Below are 18,727 nucleotides of genomic sequence, written 5' to 3'. Positions count from 1 at the left end.
GATCATCCTTTGGGGAGGTGGGGGCGGGAACATTGAGTAGCACGGGAATCTCACTCTAGCAGAAACAAGGACCACATGGAAATTAATCTCAGCCCCACAGGGCTCCAGGAGAAGCCCAGGTATTCCGTGCCAGGTCCTCAGTGGGGGGGGGGAATGCTCCAAATTAGCACCTTCTGGGCTCCAGGGTAGAGGTGGCCAATAAAGGAGTCACCTACTGGTCTGAGTACCAAAGTGAGTAAGGCCTTGATGGCAGCAAAACCAGTCCCCCTGAGTGGTCGCCTGCCCATTTACATCCCATATGCTTCTGCTTCCTCCTCCATGGAATAAAAACACGCCTGAGTTCATATCAGGACATTCCTGATTTATCCAAGAGCCCAGGATCAAATAAACAAAAGACTTTTAGCTCTGCCAGGGAGCCTCCTGTTTTAGGAGGGAAAACTGAAGGGTGGATAAGGAGGGTAGGGGGCATTGGAGGGAGAAAGGGCCAACTATCACACTACAGCCATCACCCCTCTCCCAACCTCAGGGATGTGGCGGCCTTATTGCCATAGTGATGGGTATGTCATAGGTGGGAGGAAATAACAGGAAAAGGCCAAGAAAGAGAAAAGGCAAATAGCTCACAAGAGACAGGGATGGAACAGGGCAGGGTACAGTGGAGAAAGCTATAGACACAGAGGTAAAAAAAGATGCAGGCAGACAGACCCAGGCACATGTCACAACGTCAGGAGCAAGCATGAACGTTTACAAATTAGCAAAAAGAAAAATTATTAGAGAAGTTGACTCCAGTCCCCAGACTATCAAATGAGCTGTGACTTGCAAGGTGTTATAATGATAGTATGGGAGATTTTAGTTTGGGGGTTTGTTTGCTTTTTTTTTTTTAATCTAAATATGCACAGTGAGAGTCAGAGTGGCTAGTGGGCTAACCACTAGCATCAACCTCTGATAACTATGATGCCTTATATTTTAAACTGGAAAAGGGGCCTTTGAGATAACTCATTTTACAGATAAGGAAACTGGGACTCAGAGAGCGTTACCATAAGCAAGTCACAAAACTTCTCAGTACCCTCAGGGTTATTCTCTCAGCCTTGAAGAAGCTGATGCTCTGCTCAGGACAGTTTCATTTCTGCCTTTCTCTCCAGAGTAACTATGCTTAATAAATGCTGGTTGCTTGTCTGACGAAGGGAGTTTCCACACTGGAAGTTACTTATACCAAGGAGATCACAGGTTCCAACCAAAAATAGATACAAACACATACAGTGCTTTTCCCATGCCCTTTCTGCTTTCCCCTAGCAATTTTGGTAAGATAAAAATGCTCATGTCACTTCCCAAATTTGGGTTTCTTTTCCATTAATCTCACTTTTTTACTTGGAGCTGACATCAGAGGAGGGAAGAAAAAAAAAAACAGCGACAAATGGGATGACCAGGAAACAGAAATGAATTTAGTTCCAAAAACACAGGAGGATGTTTACTTAGCAAGCACACTCAAGTCCACAAGGAAGCAGTTTTACAGGGTGCCGTGTACACTGTTTGATTTCAGGGGGGTAGCGATAACCACAGTGTGAAGGGAAGGAACTTGGCTCCTTCTATTCGTCCTAGGAGGGCTGGTAAGACCCGGGTCAGGCTAACTTGAAAAGGCTGGGCTTGAGCTCAAGTTGATGAGGTCACTGGCTCCTCTGGCTTCTCTGCATCGAGAGGCCTGAGGAACTAAACAAACTTTTCAGACATTGCAAGCACTCAATGGCCTCTGACTGATCTGGGTCAAAACTTGGAAGGGCCAAAGACAAGGGATATTTTTAAGGGTTATTAGCTGAACTTTTACCCACCCCCACTCTGGGTCTGGATTGCAGGCTGCGTGTAATTGTAACTCCAGCTACGATACCCCATCAAGTTTGGAAAGCAAAGTTATCACAACTTCAGTGCCTTCTTGCTTAAGAATCTTTAAATGGTGGGTGAGGCTGTTTCCCCAAAGCTAATGCAGTGGTGGAGAATATGGACAAAACGCTAAGTAATGGTGGCTGGCAAGCCAGTGAGGCTGAAGGAGTGGGGAGTCCTGACTGGCGACAGGCTGTAGAGGTTTAACTGTGCCGTCACGGGGCTATCTGGGAGTCTGGAGAAGTCTGTGAACACCTTCTCAAAGTAGTATTTTTAGGCAGCTGAAGAAAATGCTAAATTTCGGTTAGAAGTTAGTGAAAGTAAAAAATGTCCATTTTTCCTATCCAAATTCATGAGCCCTGCCTGATATCAACCCATGAACCCCTTAGAGGAGCAGGTTAAGAATCACTGCTCTTGACCTTCTGTGGGAAAAAGGAAGGCCATATGCATTTAGCGAACTCATCTAATGAACAACCTTGGATCACAGGCTCATAGATTTAGAGACGGCAGGGACCTCAGTGATCATCAAGTGATCATCTAACCCCCTTATTTTACAGATGAAGAAACCGAGGATCGGACAGGATAAAAATGGCTTGCTCTGAGTCACACAGCTAGCTCAGCGTATGAAAGGGTTTCAAATGCAGGGCTTCCTGCCTCCAATGTCAACGTTCTACTCACTAAAACATTAGATCACATTACCTCTATTACCAATCATTTCTCAACACACAGGAAATAAGATAAAATGAGGTGACCTATATGAAATACTTTGCAAACCTTAAACTACTAAGTTTTGCAAAACTTAAACTACTAAAGTGCTGTATATATTATGGCAGCTAGGTGGCTCAGACGATAAGAGTGCCAGGCCTAAGTTCAAATCTAGCCTCAGGCATTTACTAGCTGTGTGACCCTGGGCAAATCACTTAACCCTGTTTGCTTCAGTTTCCTCATCTGTAAAATGAGCTGGAGAAGGAAATGGCAAACCACTCCAGTATCCTTGCCAAGAAAACCCCATGGACAGCACTGGCGTGAAACAATCCATGGGGTTACAAAGAGGAAGAGTCAAACATGACTGAGTAACAACAACAATTATTTTATTATTATTATTATTATTATTATTATTATTATTATTATTATTGTTATTGTGACCTAATGCAAGCCTAGTACTTGCAGAAGATACATGGGAAATATCAGACATGGTCCCTGGCTATCCAATAAGAAACTTATATTCTAGCTGGGAAGACAAGAGAAGAGACTGAACTGACTTTGATACTTTAATAGATCTATGATTTGATTCACGTAGGTGTTCCATCATAAGCCCTCTAAAATATAAGCATTCTCCCAACTTGCAAACAAGTAGTCCAACAGTTGTTTACTGAGCCAGTTATTTGAAATTTAGGGCATATTTTCCCAAAGAAACAATGTTATACAAATGAAGGCCTGGTCCCTGGCTAGTTCCCAAAAGCACATTTAACCTGTAGCTTGGCTGAAGCAAGGCTACATGTCAACTGATAAAACAGTAGGAAAAAAAAGTCCATTGAAAAGTTTGTGATTAAGTAAAGGTGAAAAAAAAATCAAACCACTAAACATTTATCTATCAAATCGGTTAGAAGAAAATGAAAGACGTTATTTCCCAATAGATTAGCAAAAGATATGAGCAAAAAAAAATTTCAAAACAATTACAAACTTAATGACTACATGAAAAAATGCTTCAAATAAAAACAAGAGAAATACAAATTAAAACAACTCTGAGTTTCACCTCACACAGAAAAACAGGTGAAGCTGACAAAAGATGGAAACAGTCAATGTTGTAGGATTATGGGAAGCTGGTTTTGCTTAACTGAAAAACTGTAGAGCTGTGGACTGGCTCAATTATTCTGGAATACAATTTGTAATTATGCTAGAAAAGTGACTAAACCATTCATACTCTTTGACCAGTGTTCCCACAGACTGACATACACCTCGAGGAGGTCAAAGAAAGTTCCCATATATGTCAAAGAATTAACAGTTGACTTGATAGCAAAAAACCAAAAACCTAAAACAAGGAATAAAGTGAGTGCCCGTTAATTTGAGAATGGCTGAACAAATTGCGGTATATGAATGAAATGATATTATTTCCACATAAGAAATGATAAACATAAGAAATTCAAAAGAAAAATGAATAAGATTTGTATTAACTAATATGGACTGAGGTAAGCAGAACCAGAAAAACAATATAAACAATGATTATGAAAATGTAAACAAAAGATTCCAATAAAACAAAGCCAAACACTGTGTAATTATAAAGCTCAATCATGGTCCTAGATGAGACATGAAAATGTGTCTCTCATGTCGCATTACAGAGTGGGGGGGCTATTGGTATGGAATACTGTATACACCGTCAGGTTGCTGTAACACAGCAAAGTTTTGCTCAACTTTTTCTTTGTCACAGGGGAAGGGCCACTGGGGAGAGGACATATTTAGAAATTATTAACAATAAAAATAGCTAGCATTTATAACACGCTTTAAGGTCTGTAGAATGTTTTGTATAGCTGTCTCAATTTTTTTTAAAAAAAAGGATGGTCAATATACAGTAGACTGAATCTTTTTTTTTAATGTAGATTCTTAAGATTTGTGAGCACTTTCAAGGATATTAGAGGTCAATGGTAATGGTTTTTGTTATATCGAATTTCACTTCAAAATGTAACCCTTTTCTTCTCCTAGATACAGGCATAGGCAAAGATGACAGAAGATGGGAATCGTCAATGTTGGGGGAAGTTGTGGAAAAAAAAGGCACACTAATGCATTGTTGGTGGAGCTGTAAATTGCTATAACCATACTGCAAGGCAATCTAGAATTATGCTAATAAAGTAACTAAAATGTGCTCCAAACCCTCTGACCCAGAGTTCCTACTGCTAGGCATATAACCCAAAGATGCCAATAATGAGAAAAAAAAAAGGCATACACTAAAATATTTATAGCAGCACTTTTTGTGGTAGCAAAGAACCAGAAACAAAGCAGATGCCCATTGATTGGGGAATGACTAAACAAATTGTGGTGTATGAATGTAATGGAATATTACTGTGCTGCAAGAAACAACAAACAGAGAAGGGTGAAAGACTTATATGAACTGATGTAAAATAAAATAAGCAGAGCCAGGTAAATGATAGACAAAATGATTAAAACAACGTAAATGGAAAGAACAACAAAATCCAAAGTGAATATTGGGGAAAAAAATCACAAAGACCAAACCTGGCTGCAAAGAAGCGATAAGATATCTCCCCCTTCCCCACCCTGATCCTTTTCAGAGATGGGAATCCCTAGGTATGGAACACTGTATTTCAAGTCACTTTTTTTTTTTGTCACGTCAATTGGTCACTTTTGCTCAGCTTGCTCGCTCTCTCTCTCTCTCTCTCCTCCTTCTCCTCCTCCTCCCCTTCCCTCCCACCCTGTTTTATCCTCTGATTATAACAATGCATGGCTCTCTGAAGGGGGAGGGATACAGGCAGAAACGTAAATGACCTACAAAAGTCAATTTTAAAGGGGATAAAGGTGGGAATTGGGTCACATAAGGGGTCTAGCTTTGCCACACCAATAGACTCAGTCTAGGAATTCTCAGAGCCTGACTTAAGATACAGTTACTCTGTCCTCAGGAAGACTTCCCTATTACTATCCAGAATACCACCACCCTCTTAGTCACTCAAGCTCAAAACCTCTACATCATCCTCAATTCTAAAAATCCAAAATATCCAATCTGTTGCCAAATCCTGCTGTTTTGACCTTCACAGCATCCCCCCATTTGTCCCATTCTCTCCATCCATGTAATCACAACATTTGTGCAGGTCCTCGTTACTTCCTACCTAGTTCCCAGCTCTTCCCAGTTCCATCCAGCTGCCATTCAGCTGCCAGTGATTTTCCTCAAATCTAGGTCTGACCATGTCACCCTCCCTATAAACTCCAGTGGCTCCCTATTACATTCAGGACCAAATATAAAATCATCCTCTATTTGATATTTAAAGTTCTTCTTATATAACCTGTGATCTCCCTATCTGTTCAGTCTTCTTATACTTTATTCCCCACCCACGCACTCTACTATGAGTCAAATTGGTCTATCATGCTTGAACGTTACACCATTTCCATCTTGGGGTCTTGATACTGGCTGCCTCCCGTGTCTCAGCACCTCCACTTCCTAACTTCCTTGGCTTCCTTGAAGTCTTAGCCCAAATTCCACCTTCCCAAAGGCTTTCCCCTTTGAGATAACCTTCAATCTACTCTATCGCATCTATCTTATTTATGTTTAAATATTTACATATTTTCTCCCCCAACTAAAACGAGAGCTCCATGAGGACAGGTACTGTTTTTGCCTTTCACCAGAGGTTGGCACAACGCCTGGTGAACACTTAATTAACGTCTGTTGACTGAGTAGGGAGCTTTCACTGGGTCTAAGTGTTCTTAAGATTCTCTGATTCATCTCCTTAAGACGTCAAAGGATTTGTAATAGGGCATTTGACCAGGACTATGACAGGAAAAGAGAAAAATTTTTCTGTGGTCAAAAACTGGTAGAGCTGGAAGAGGTAAGGAGTCAAAGGTTGCCCAAGGGAGCATTAATTAATCTGTGAGTGATGAAAGACAAAGGAGACAGGCAATAAATCAATTGCCAACTATGTGTCAGGCACTGTGCTGAGGTGGGTATGCAAAGAAGGGTAGAAGACAGTCCCTGCTCTCCAAGATCTCATACTGCAAGGGGGCAGATGACATCCCAATAATGATGTACAAATAATACAATACACGCATAATTTCCTTAATGAAGTACAGAGAAGGGCAGCTGGGCCTGAGTCAGGTAGGTCTTCAGGCTCCCCAACAGTTTATACCATTAGTCCAAGAAGGTCTGGTTGTTGTCTAGGGGAGTTGGGGGCAGGAGGCTGGGATAAGAAGAGAGGAGAGAAAGCAATAAACAACTTGTCATTTTTAAGTATGGAATGTTCAGTAAGGTGTTTGAAACATAAGGAACACTCGTAATTAATTAGATGACAAGAATATAATAAAGTGCTTAAGGTGTGATGTGGGTTGAAAACTTCCTGGAGGAGTCAGGATTTGAACTGGGCTTCAGTGAGGAGGGAGGCATGACTGAGCACTAGGTAGGGCAAAGGAGAATGGCTTTCCAGGTGGGGCAGCATGAGCAAAGAGGCTTGGATGTAAGAAGAAGCAAGGTATACGTAACTAACATCCTGAATGGAGTAGTGGGCTCGGGTTGGAGGAGAGTGGTAAATAATCTGGGGGAGGTAAAGTGAGGCCAGAATGGGGAGGATTTCTGCTCACCATACTGGATACTGACTAAGGAAGGGTAATAGTCCTTGCCCTCCACAGAATGGGGTGTTACCCAATGTGGCCATCTTCATGACCTCTTATTTACTGATCATCCTCTCTCAATTTCTATGTGACCAGACTCTTCTCGTTTCCAATTATACTTTTCTCTGATGACAACCTTTATACCTCTTCATATTTATAATTCCTTGGTTGGAATGAGCTGTAGCCTACTCACTTCTACCATACATCACTTCTCCTTTGCCCTTTGGGGGATTCTTGACTCCAGTCTTCTAAAGACAGGAATGTTCCATTACTATACAAGATCCCAATAAGATTAGTGGTTTTAAAAAGGATGGACTTTCAGAGAAACCTAGGAAGACTGATATGAACTGATGCATAGTGAAATGACCAGAACCAAGAGAAACATGACAAAAATAACAACTCTGTAAAAACAACTTTGATCAATGCAATGATCAACCATGATTCTGAGAGATTAAGTGTAATGCTGCAGAAGGAAGCATATTTTTTAACATGGCCAATGTAGGCATTTTTTTGCCTGACTATGAGTATCTGTTACAAGGGTTTTGGTTTTTTTTTTTTTAAATGGAGGGTGGTAAAATAATTGCTCTTTAACTGAAAATAAATACACAAATATAGGCCTTTGTTTCAGGGAGAAGCTTGGGGTCATTAAAAGAACTATACCATTTCCCAATAGCAATTCAGCCCACTGTCCTCTTGTTCAACTTTGAGCCCAGTTCACTGTCTATCCATAGCCGGCTAACATATATGTCCTGGTGGAATAGTTCTATGAGTTACACATTTGATTATACATCTGGACCAACAGTTCTCAAACTTTTTGGTCTCAGGACCCCTTTATACTCGTAAAAATTACTGAGCTTTTGTTTATGCGGTTTATGTTTAGTGATATTTACTATATTTAAAATTTAATCATCTCAGTATTATGAAAATAGTTTTGACCTCATGGGCCCCTGAAAGGATCTCAAGGACCCCTGGGATCCATAGACTACTATTTGAGAACTGATGATTGGAACAGTTGACACAATGTCATCTATTTTTTTCCCCTATGTGGAAAGGTTAGGCCAAACTCTTTAGAGTGATCCTGGGTATCATTTGTGAGGCTCCGCCATTTTCCTAGGTTTGATACAACCAAGTTCATCGGGAATACATCATCATCTATAGAGAATGTCTCTTCATTTCGAAGTCTTTGCTAGAGATCCTGCATGATGGTGGTGAACACTTTGGGGAATACATATCTCTATGTTCCATGCCTGATTAATATTAAAAATCAAAGGACTGAACAAAATCATCTTTGTTGTTCCGTCTACTATAGAGTCTGCTATAATTCTGACAAATGCACTTGCTGGAAGATACCCTTTTAGATGGCATTTTGCTGTAGTTAATCAAAGGCTTTTTAAAAAACTGTCATCAAACAATAAGCACTGAGGGACCTTGTGTCCTTTAATTTTAATTCTTTGTACCTTTCAATCAACTGTATGATTGCAAAGATATGGTTTACTATAGAATATTGTTTGCAAAAGCCTGCCTACTTCCTTTTTATACCTTTGACAAGGATATATTTAATGCATGTGTAGATTTTTTCATTAAAAAATTATATTGATGGGAAAATAGGCCTAGAGATTGGTAGTCATTGATACCTTCTTGGTTTCCTTGGGTTTTGTTCGTCTTTTATTTTTTGTAATAATGAGCTCTTCTACACCTTTGGAATCACTCAGGTTCAAAACCTCAATGTCATCCTCAACTCTTCACTTCCACACATCCAATCTACTGTCAAGTCATGTTGCTTTGACCGACACAGAATGCTCACACAGGTCCTCTTCTATCCACTCACACAGACAAGGATGCAGACCCTCATCATTTCACGCCTAGACTATTACAAATGCCTTCTGGTTGGCTTCTCTGACTCAAATTCCTCCAAGCTGAAAACCATCTTTTGCTCAAGTCAAATCAACAAGCACTTAATATGTTCCAGGACCGAGCTCAGTCCTGGAGATACAAAGAAAGGTGAAAATAGACCCCGCCCTCTAGAAGCTCACAACCTAATAAGGAAGACAGCATGCAAAAGGCTATGTAAAATATTATCTATACTGGATTACCTGGGAGGTATTCTCAGAGACAAGGCACTAGCATCAAAAACCATGTGACTCAGTGAACCCCAGTGGCTTCCTGTTACCTCCAGCACCAACTTTAAATGCTTTGGCTTTTAAAGCCTATCACAGTGTGAGCCCTTCCTATCCTGCTAACCTAGGACTCCTTATTTCCCTTCCCGTATTTGATGATCCAGCGATATCGGCCTCATTCTTTGCCCACGACCAGCCATCTCTCAATTCCATACCTTTCACTGATTGTTCCCTGTGCCTGGAAAGCTCTCTCTCCTTACCTCCCTTTCTTGGCTTCCTACAAGACTCAGCTCAAATTCCACCTTCTACAGGAGGCTTCTTCTCCCAGTTTTCCCCTTCCTCCACATGCTAGTGCCCGTCCTTTGAAATTACCTCCCACTGAATGTCTCCATATCTAGTACATACAGTCCTGGCCTGTTGTCTCCGGCATTGGAATATAAGCTTATAGGCGACAGGGGCCATGTTTTTGCTTTTCTTTGCATCTCCAACACTTAACACAGTGCCTGGCACATAGTAAGTGCTTAATAAATGTCTTCTAATTGACAGACTGACTCCAAGAGCAGCAGTCTATCTGTTATGCTACTTCATTGCCCCAAATCATGCTGATGGACCAAAGAATGAGGAGCATTCATGAAGGCAGTGTTCCAGAAGACAATAATATTATTGACAACAATCATAATACTAGCTAACATTTATATAGAGCTTTTAAAGTTTGCAAAGTGCTTTATGCAAGTCATTTCATTTGTTCCTCCAAACATCCTGTGAGGCAGGTACAATTATTATCCCCATTTTACAGATGAGGAAACTGAAGTTGAGAGCTATAAGCTGACTTGCTCATGCTCATACAACTAGTAAGTTTCTGATACAAGATTTGAACTCAGGTCTTTCTGACTCCAAGTCCAGCGTTCTCATTCTTCATGCCACCTAGCTGCTGTAAAAAGAATACTAATAATTTAATCAACTAAAATAAGACTGAGATCAGGAGGGTGACTTGATCCTTGAAGATGCATATCTTGTCTGGTTGTGTTTATTTGTTGGGTTTTTTTGGGGGGTGAAGATCCAAATCAGGTACCTGTAGGTGTTACGTTTTCTCATCATCAAAGGACCAAGATAAAGGGACCATGGAAACAAGTCTCTGAGCTGACGAGGATCACAAGGAAAACACGTGGTCTGAGGACAGGCTGCGGCCCTACCAGCCAAGTGAAAATGGAGGGACGAGGGCTGAGGACAGCCTGTGCTGGAGGAAAACCCCTGGCAAAGAAAGACCTGGACCGTAACAAAGAGACTGGACAGCTGAGGCAACAAAGCTAAGCAGGAAACAGCACGAGGCCAACAGGTTGTAGAGCCCAGAACACACACACGCCTCTTAATTGAGGGGTTTGGGAAGTGAGGTTGTCATACCTGTACACCGACCTTCTCAGCTTGGAAGGGGAAGTTAACACTGCTGTCAGGGCAAAGCACAAGGAACCCAGGCACCCATGGAACATGAGGAGAAGCAGGCAGGGATGGGTCCCTGAGATACAGCTACTAGGGAAGAGCTGAGAAGAAAAAGTCGAGGAAAGGGTAGTGACTTCACAGTAAGTTAATTTAAAAATGGTACATAAACTAAAAGATGACAGAAAAGATCTCAGGATAGCATAAACCAGACAGAAGAGTGCATGTGGTGAGAGTCATTTATTTTTTAAAGTCATTGACTCAGAATGTCAGCACTAGAATGGCCTTCTAAGGGAACTCACCCCCACAGTCCTTGCCTTTCTCTCATTTTCAAACTCTCCTTATCTGCTGGCTTCTTCCCAGATGTCTATGAATTTGCCCAGGCCTCCCCACTATCCTAAGAAAACCTCGCCTTGACTCTACCATCTCTCAAGCTATCATGCTATAATTCTTTTTGCTTTCATAGCCAAACTACCGGGAAAAATCATCTAGATCCCTGGTCTTTACTACCACTCCCCAAAAAGAAAAAAAAAACAGAAAAAAACTCCTTCTCTCCTTCAGGCACTCGACAATCCAGTCAAACTGAACGAACTCTCTGCTGTCACTTACAAAAGGACATTCTGTCTTCAGTCTCTACATCTCTGCACAGGCTGTTCTCTCCATGCCTAGAATACATTCCCTCTTCACCTCTGGCCTCTCCGATCCCGAGGGTCCTCAAAGCTCAGATCAACTACCAGCTCCTCCATGAGGCCTTTCCCAGTGTCTCCAGCCTCTATTCCCTTCCCTTGATAAATTATCTTGCACTGACTTTGCATAGAGTCCATATCATGAGACCATCTAGCATAATGGATAGAGAGCTAGCTGGGGTCCTAATCAAGAAGTCTTGGGTTCACATTGTTTCTGCCCTATACTGGCTGTGTGACTCCCATAAATTACTTAGCCTCTCAGTGCCTTGGGCCATCGGTATCAAACACCTGGCTCCAGAGTACAGCCTGACCCAGATTAAAATGGAATTTGGAAATATTTAGCAAACTAAAACAAAACAAAACAAAACAATAAAGCATGGATGACATTTTAAACTAAGTCAAGAGGAGGCCAGCAGGGATCCTTATGTACTGATTAGTGGCTCCCGATTTCTGTTTAAGTTTGACACTGCTGCCTTAGGCAACTCTCTAAGGCCCTAAATTGCAGAGAAGGGGCTGATCTGTACTGCTAGAGGAATTTCTCCACCTGGAGCTCCCTACGACAATAAACTCACAAGTCTTTTGCAAAAACAGCAGCCACAAATTTTATCTACTTCAATGTGTACATGTTGTCCCTTGAAAAGATGTAAGCTCCTTGAGAACAGGGATTGTTCTGTTTTTGTTTCCATAACCCTGGAACTTAGGACATAAAATGTTTAACAAATGATTACTGATAGACTGGCTTTCCAGCCCACTACTCAATTGAAAGTGTTCTCTGCAAAGCACCAATGATCTCCTACCTGCTAAAGCCAATGACCTTTCTCAGTCATCATTTCTTGATTTTTTTTTGCCATTTCCAACACTGCCAATTGCCCTCTCCCCTCCTTCTCCTTCTTCTATCTATGACATTGTTCTCTCCTGCTTCTCCTCCTACCTAGAGGACGCATCCTTCTCAGTAATTTTTGTTATCATCTTAATCTCCCATCTACTAAACATGGCTATGCCTTCTTTTCTCTTTATACTCTCTTGGCAATCTCAACAACTCCTGTGAATTCAATCATTATCTTTCCACGATTGGCTTTCCAATCTATATATCCAGACCTATCATCTCTCCTGAACTCTTGCTATCTCCCCTAGCTGTCCCAACAGATGACCTGCCAACCAGTCTACCCTAGGGAAACTTCTATTCATGAAGGAGGGAGAGGACAGGTCATCCTAATGAGGTGTCCTATTAGGGGGTGGAAAGCATTGGATTTAGAGGCACAAAAGCCTGTGCTTGTCATGGCTTAATCTCAAACTCAGTATGTCCAAAACAGAATGTGTTATCTCCTACCCTAAATCCACTCATTCTCCCAATATACCTCTATTTCTGCTGAAGGCCCCACTACCCTTCCACTCACCCAGACTCACAACCTTGGAAGCATTCTTAACTCGCCTTCCCCTCCAAGTATCTTATCAGTCCTATTGCCACAATACTTCTTGCATTGTTCTCTTTTCCTTATTCACAAAGTCACTACCATAGCTTAGGCCAGGGAAGGGGAAACTTCTCCTTTTCTGGATGGGGAAACTGAAGTCCAGAGACAGTGAAACGTCAAGGATGTGAACAGCCTGATGGACATCCTGAGCAGGACAATGAGAATGGCAAAGGCCACGTGGAGAAAGCGTGGCCTTGAAGGGCAGAGCTAAGAACAAGTGAAGGGAGAGAGGACCAGACGGAAGACTTGATATAAAGAAAACAATGCTTCCTTACCATCCGAGCTGTCTGAAGGTGGAGGCTCCTGGTAAACTTCAAGGAAAGACTGGCTGGCCATTTACTGTGGCTGTTGTAAAGGGGACGCTTGGTCAGGTCCAGGTTAGATCAGATGGCCCCTTTAAACGCTGAAAATCTATGACTCTACGGCTTGTCCGAGGCCAAACAGCGAACTGAGGAAGGACAGGCCCGGGCTTCTGCACCTTTAAATTCAATGCTTTCCCCCTTAACAGGACATCTCCCTGGGATGACCTGTCCTCCATCTTCCTCTTCAAGAACAGAAGTTTCCCCAGGGTAGCCTGGCTGGCAGTCTCTAAGTTATTCCGTCTGTTGCCTCAGGCTAATGAGAGAAGAGAGAAGGAGAGGAAAGGGAAGGAAGGAAGGATCTTTGGTGTCAGAATTCAAGGCTTCAAAGCGCCCTGCCCCAACTGCAGCCCATTGCCTCACTGGCAAAGCAACGGAGGCCAAAATATCCCTCTCTTCTGAGGCCATGGATCATTAAATATGTGCTCCCACCGCAGATGGCTTACCCCTCAGCCTCAAGCGAAACCCTGCTGGCGATGGGTCCGGCACCTGCTGCCCTGCTGATGGGCGGGAGCTAGATGAACAAGCTACTTTCCAGAGCTGCCTGGCCTAGGGGCTCTAGTGCTACGAGGGGCAGCAGCAGGACGCAGTCTTCTTGGAAGCACAGAGTAATTCAGCGTGGTTCTTGACCTACTGCTCTCTAAAACCCTGGCCTCATCGACAGTAACCAAAACAATTTTCAGAAGGATGGCAGCACAATGTGCTATGTGAGCTGCATCTGAAAGGAAGGGCTACCCCCTCCCCGAGCACAGATGCCCACAACCCACAGCCAGACAAGAGAAGGAGTGTCAGCCAGGTGTGGTAGTAGTATCCTGGAGAGAAGCCCACTGGTGATTTAAGTATATACAACTCTGTTGAGTCCAGCTTTGGTCTATAATTTCCCAAGAACTCCTCCTTATGCCCCTTCGTCTTTCTTTCTTCAAAGAAAAAGGTACCCCACACCATCCCCAGAGAGCCCAAGTATGGAGATGTGTCTCAGAGCTTAGAAGGGACAGCTAGCAAGGTGGTACAGTGACCAGGCCTGGCATCAGGAAGACGTGAGTTCAAATCCAGCCTCAGGCATACACTAGCCATGTGACCCTGGGCAAGTCACTTAACCTCTGTTTGCCTCAGTTTCCTCATCTGTAAAATGGAGATAATAATATCATCTGCCTCCCAGGGTTGCTGTGTGGATCAAATGAGATAATAATTGTAAAGAGCTTAACACAATGCGTGGCTATATAAGTAAATGCTATATAAATATCATTATTATTATTATTGGTCTGGGTAGATGCACCAGGTTACCATGTGCTTTACCAATGGGACATCCTAAATTCAGAGCCTACTATCACACACCAGGCTCTGTTGTAGGCAGTGGAACAAAATACATGGCATTTGCTTAGACAAGTCAAAGGCCTAAACCTCAAAAAGCCCTAAACCTCAGGAATTAACATGTCAAGAAGGGCAGGAGCCACTTGTGTTTTGCCTTTCTTTGTATCCCCAGAGCTTAGCGGAGTGCCCAGCACACAGTGGGCGCTTAAAAAATATTTACTGATTGACTAACATTTCTTCATGGATTGTCTCACGTACTTTATTTTTCAAACCCACACCGTCTCCTCCTCAGATGTGTGCAATCACAGGCACAGAGAGAGGAAAGATGAAAGCAGTACAAAGAAATGCCTCTCCTTTCCCTTCTCACAGCTCGCACCCCAGTTCTTGGCCTACATCTTGCTTGGCCTACAATCGCCTCCTCACTGACCTTCCTGCCACCGGTTTCTCCCTTCTCCAAGCTGTCTTTCAGAATACTGCCTGCCCGACATTCCTAACGCACGCACAGGTCTGATCAAAGACTACCCTAATGGTGCGCGAGCTCTGGCAAGCTGGAAAAGCTGCCAGTGTAATCCTAGCAGTAACAGATTCTGCTGTTCCAGTATCATCAGCCTCGGTTAATGGAGACATACTTATCGCCAGTCAGTCACGCAATCAACATTTATCAACTACCTACTATGCGCCAGGCTAAGTGCTGGGAATACAAAAAGAGGCCAAAGATAGTCCCTGCCCTCGAGGATTTTACAATCTGACAGCAGCGACAACAAACGAAGTAGACAGGATAAATAGGAATTAAGAGACTGGATTAAAGATTAAGAAGACACTAGATTAAAGAAGGGTTGGGGAAGGATCCTGTAGATGGTAGGATTTTAGTTGAGACTTAAGGGAAGCCTGAAAAGCCAACAGGCTGAGATGAGGAAGGAGAGTGATGGAGGCATGGGGGATGGCCAGAGAAAATGTCCAGAGCCAAGAGACGGAGTGTCTTGTTTATGGAACAGCCAGCACACTGGCATTTCTCAGGGTGGTTGTTCTGTAGTCATTTCAGTCGTGTCCGGCTCTCTGTGACCCCATTTGGGGTTTTCTTGGCAAAGATACTGAAGCAGTTTTGCCATTTCCTTCTCCAGCTCATTTTATAGATGAGGAAACTGAGGCAGTTAGGGTAAAGGGACTTGTGCAGGGTCACACAGCTAGTAAGTGTCTGAAGCCAGATCTGAACTCAGAAGGATGAGTCTTCCTGACTCACTGTCCACTGTGCCACCTAACAGCCCATTTGTCAGGCAGTAAGGTGTAAAAACATTGGACAGGTAGGAGACTAGGTTGTGACGGGTATCACAATGATGAATTTTTTGGCCACTGTGACTCACAAAAACATGTCACACCCCATGATTAACATTTCCCCGTGGCTTAATATGACTTTTTGTTTGTTTGTTTTGTTTTTAACCAGGCATGTGATTTCATCAGTAAAAGGAGCTCTCTCACGTAACCCCATTGCCTAGCCAAAAAAAAAAAAGGAGCTCTGATTGAGGAACTCTCTTCTATCTTCTCTGCAATATACCATCCTAGAGAATTGCCTGTCATGCTGAGAAATTTCCCTGGGTCACCGAGATGGTCTGTGACAAAGGGAGGCTTGGAACCTGGCCCCTCCTCACTATGAGGGCCAGCTTTCTTCCTGCTACCCCATGCTGCTGCTGAATAAAATTTAAAACCTGGCATTATCCTGGCATTCAAAGCCCTCCAAACTGGCTCCAATTTCACTTTTTAGTGTTCATTTCACATCCTCCTCCTTCCCATACTCCGTGCTCCAGTCAGAGGGACCCCATGTTGTAGCTCTTCTATCCCACTCCTACAGTCTGTGTGAGTCTAGGCAATTAATTAACCTGCCTGGGCTTCAGTTTCCTCATCTGTAAAAATAAGGGGTTCGGGATGGATAGCCCCTACCGTCTCTCCTCCAGCTCAAAACCTATGATCCCATGTTCCTCCTCTCCCTCTTGCTTCTCCCATCTCTGCCTGACCCATCTAGGTTACAGAGGACAGCTAGTCTTGCCTACAGTAGAGAATGGGATGTGATGACCTTCAGAGGGTCATTTTCCATGCAGTTCCATGATTCCCTGAAAACCCACTCTCTCTGGGAGAGAGAGATGGGCCCAGGCCTCTTGTTCTGAGCATCCTTCTTTAGGGAGCAGGGCCGCCCTTTTGATACTTTTGCTCTAAAAATCATTCTGGGAAAAGTTTTCTCCAAACACCATGCAAATCAGATGCATGCTAAGAGTTCACATCTACCAATCCTCTATCAAAAACCAGGTGGATATCGGAGTTGGTCTCTTTAAGACAGTAGGGACGGTCCAATTGATGGAGACAGCTACTGTTACTTCCTGTCGCTATCCTGAAGCACTTTCCCTGCTCCCAAACACTAAAGCTTTATCCCACAATATGATGAACCTGGGAATGGAAGGCAGTGATGTGGGGATGGTAAAGGGATGGAGATAAGGGGAGGAATAGAGCCATGAGGCAGCCAGCTCCCAAGACATCCCCAGTCCCCAAATCTGACAGCTCGTTCTCCTGAAGTCCAAGACACCCAGATCGACTGTCTCCCAGAGCGTCAGTGCTAAGAATAGAGTGTGTGGGGGAGCACGGGCAGGCTGAGGTGCACACTGACAGCACAGTTGGAGGTAGTCTGGGCCGCGGTGCTTCCTGGGAGCCTAAGAGCCCAGAAATAGCCTCGTGCCACACAGTGCTTCCCGTCACTATGAGTCACCAGAATGCTGGAGAGAAGAGAATGGAAGAGCAGGACAAGGGGCGCTACGAGGTCCTGGGGGCAGCAGAACAGCCCTCCCTTCGGACCTGCCTCTCCCACCTGTATCCCCAGAGGTATTTCCTTCCTATGACAGAGCACATCCTCCTTTCCCCTGTCCTCTCTCCCTTCCAGCCCTACTTCTCACACCTAGTGACCCCAGCCTAATAGCCTGAAATGATCTACCAGATGGGGAATCTTACAAAATTTAAAAATGAAAGGGACCTTGGAGGTCATCTCATCCAACCTCCCCAAGCAATGGAAAAATCCCAGCTAGCCTACCACCATGCAGTCTATTCAATCTCTGCCCGAACCCTTGCAATGGGATATAAGAGAGAGGCTCTGATGAATGAGCTGGGACAAGAGGATGGCTCTTGGTGAACCCTGAAAGGATGCCACACCTCCAATCAGAATGATGTTAGTGACACGGATTCTTTAAAGCCCATTAGATTGTAAGCTCCTTGAAGGCAGGGGTAGCCTTTTGCCTCTCTTTGCTTAGCACAGTGCCTGGCACATAGGAGGCACTTAATAAATATTTACTGGATTGAAAAGAAAAAGTTGTAGAGGTCCAGGTCCAGCAGGTCCTACCAAGCTGAACAGGCTCGGAACAGGGGGTCTGATAAGGCCCGAGTCCTCCTGAGTCCACATCCAGCATTCTATCCACTGGGCCACCTGGCTGCCTCTAGGCATAAAAAGCATCACCCAGGGCATGTGTGAAAGGTAGGCTAGTCACGAAGGAAGAGTGGGAGGTAACAGCAGGATAGCCTGAGCGCCGCCCTGGTATCCGGAACTATTACAAGCCCCAAAGGAAGACCTCAGAGATGCTGGCTAGCTCCTCTATGAAAGATGTATGGAAAGCCAGAGATAATGCTGACAGAGGATGAGACAGCATGCAGGGTTTGGGACAGACACAGATGGAAAGGATATCCAGAAATATAATGTACACATGTGTATTCCAGCTCGCTACAGGTTTTACTCCCCTAGAGGAAGAAGGGGGCCCAGGTCTTAGCTAAACTTTACATCTGCTCCCAGTAAACACAGTAAGCATTTAATAAATGTTGAATTGCTCAGCTGAAGAGGATCGAGCCAACGTTATCTGTCCTTAGAGGGTAGAACACAGACCAAGGAGTGGAAGCTTCAGAGAGAGACTTTAGCTTAATACTGAGGAAAATAACTCCTAAAATTTGAGGCACTGAATCAACTTAACTCAAACATTTATTAAGTTCCTACCATATACAAATCACTGTGCCAACTCAAACATTAATTAAGCTCTTATATACAAATTATTGTGCCAACTCAAACATTTATTAAGCTCCTACCATATACAAATCACTGTGCCAAATCAAACATTTATTAAGCTCCT

The sequence above is a fragment of the Phascolarctos cinereus genome, unplaced genomic scaffold (genome assembly GCF_003287225.1).
Source record: "Phascolarctos cinereus isolate Bilbo 61053 unplaced genomic scaffold, phaCin_HiC Scaffold_5;HRSCAF=322, whole genome shotgun sequence".
Lineage (NCBI taxonomy): Eukaryota > Metazoa > Chordata > Mammalia > Diprotodontia > Phascolarctidae > Phascolarctos > Phascolarctos cinereus.
This window is presented reverse-complemented; position numbering follows the sequence as displayed.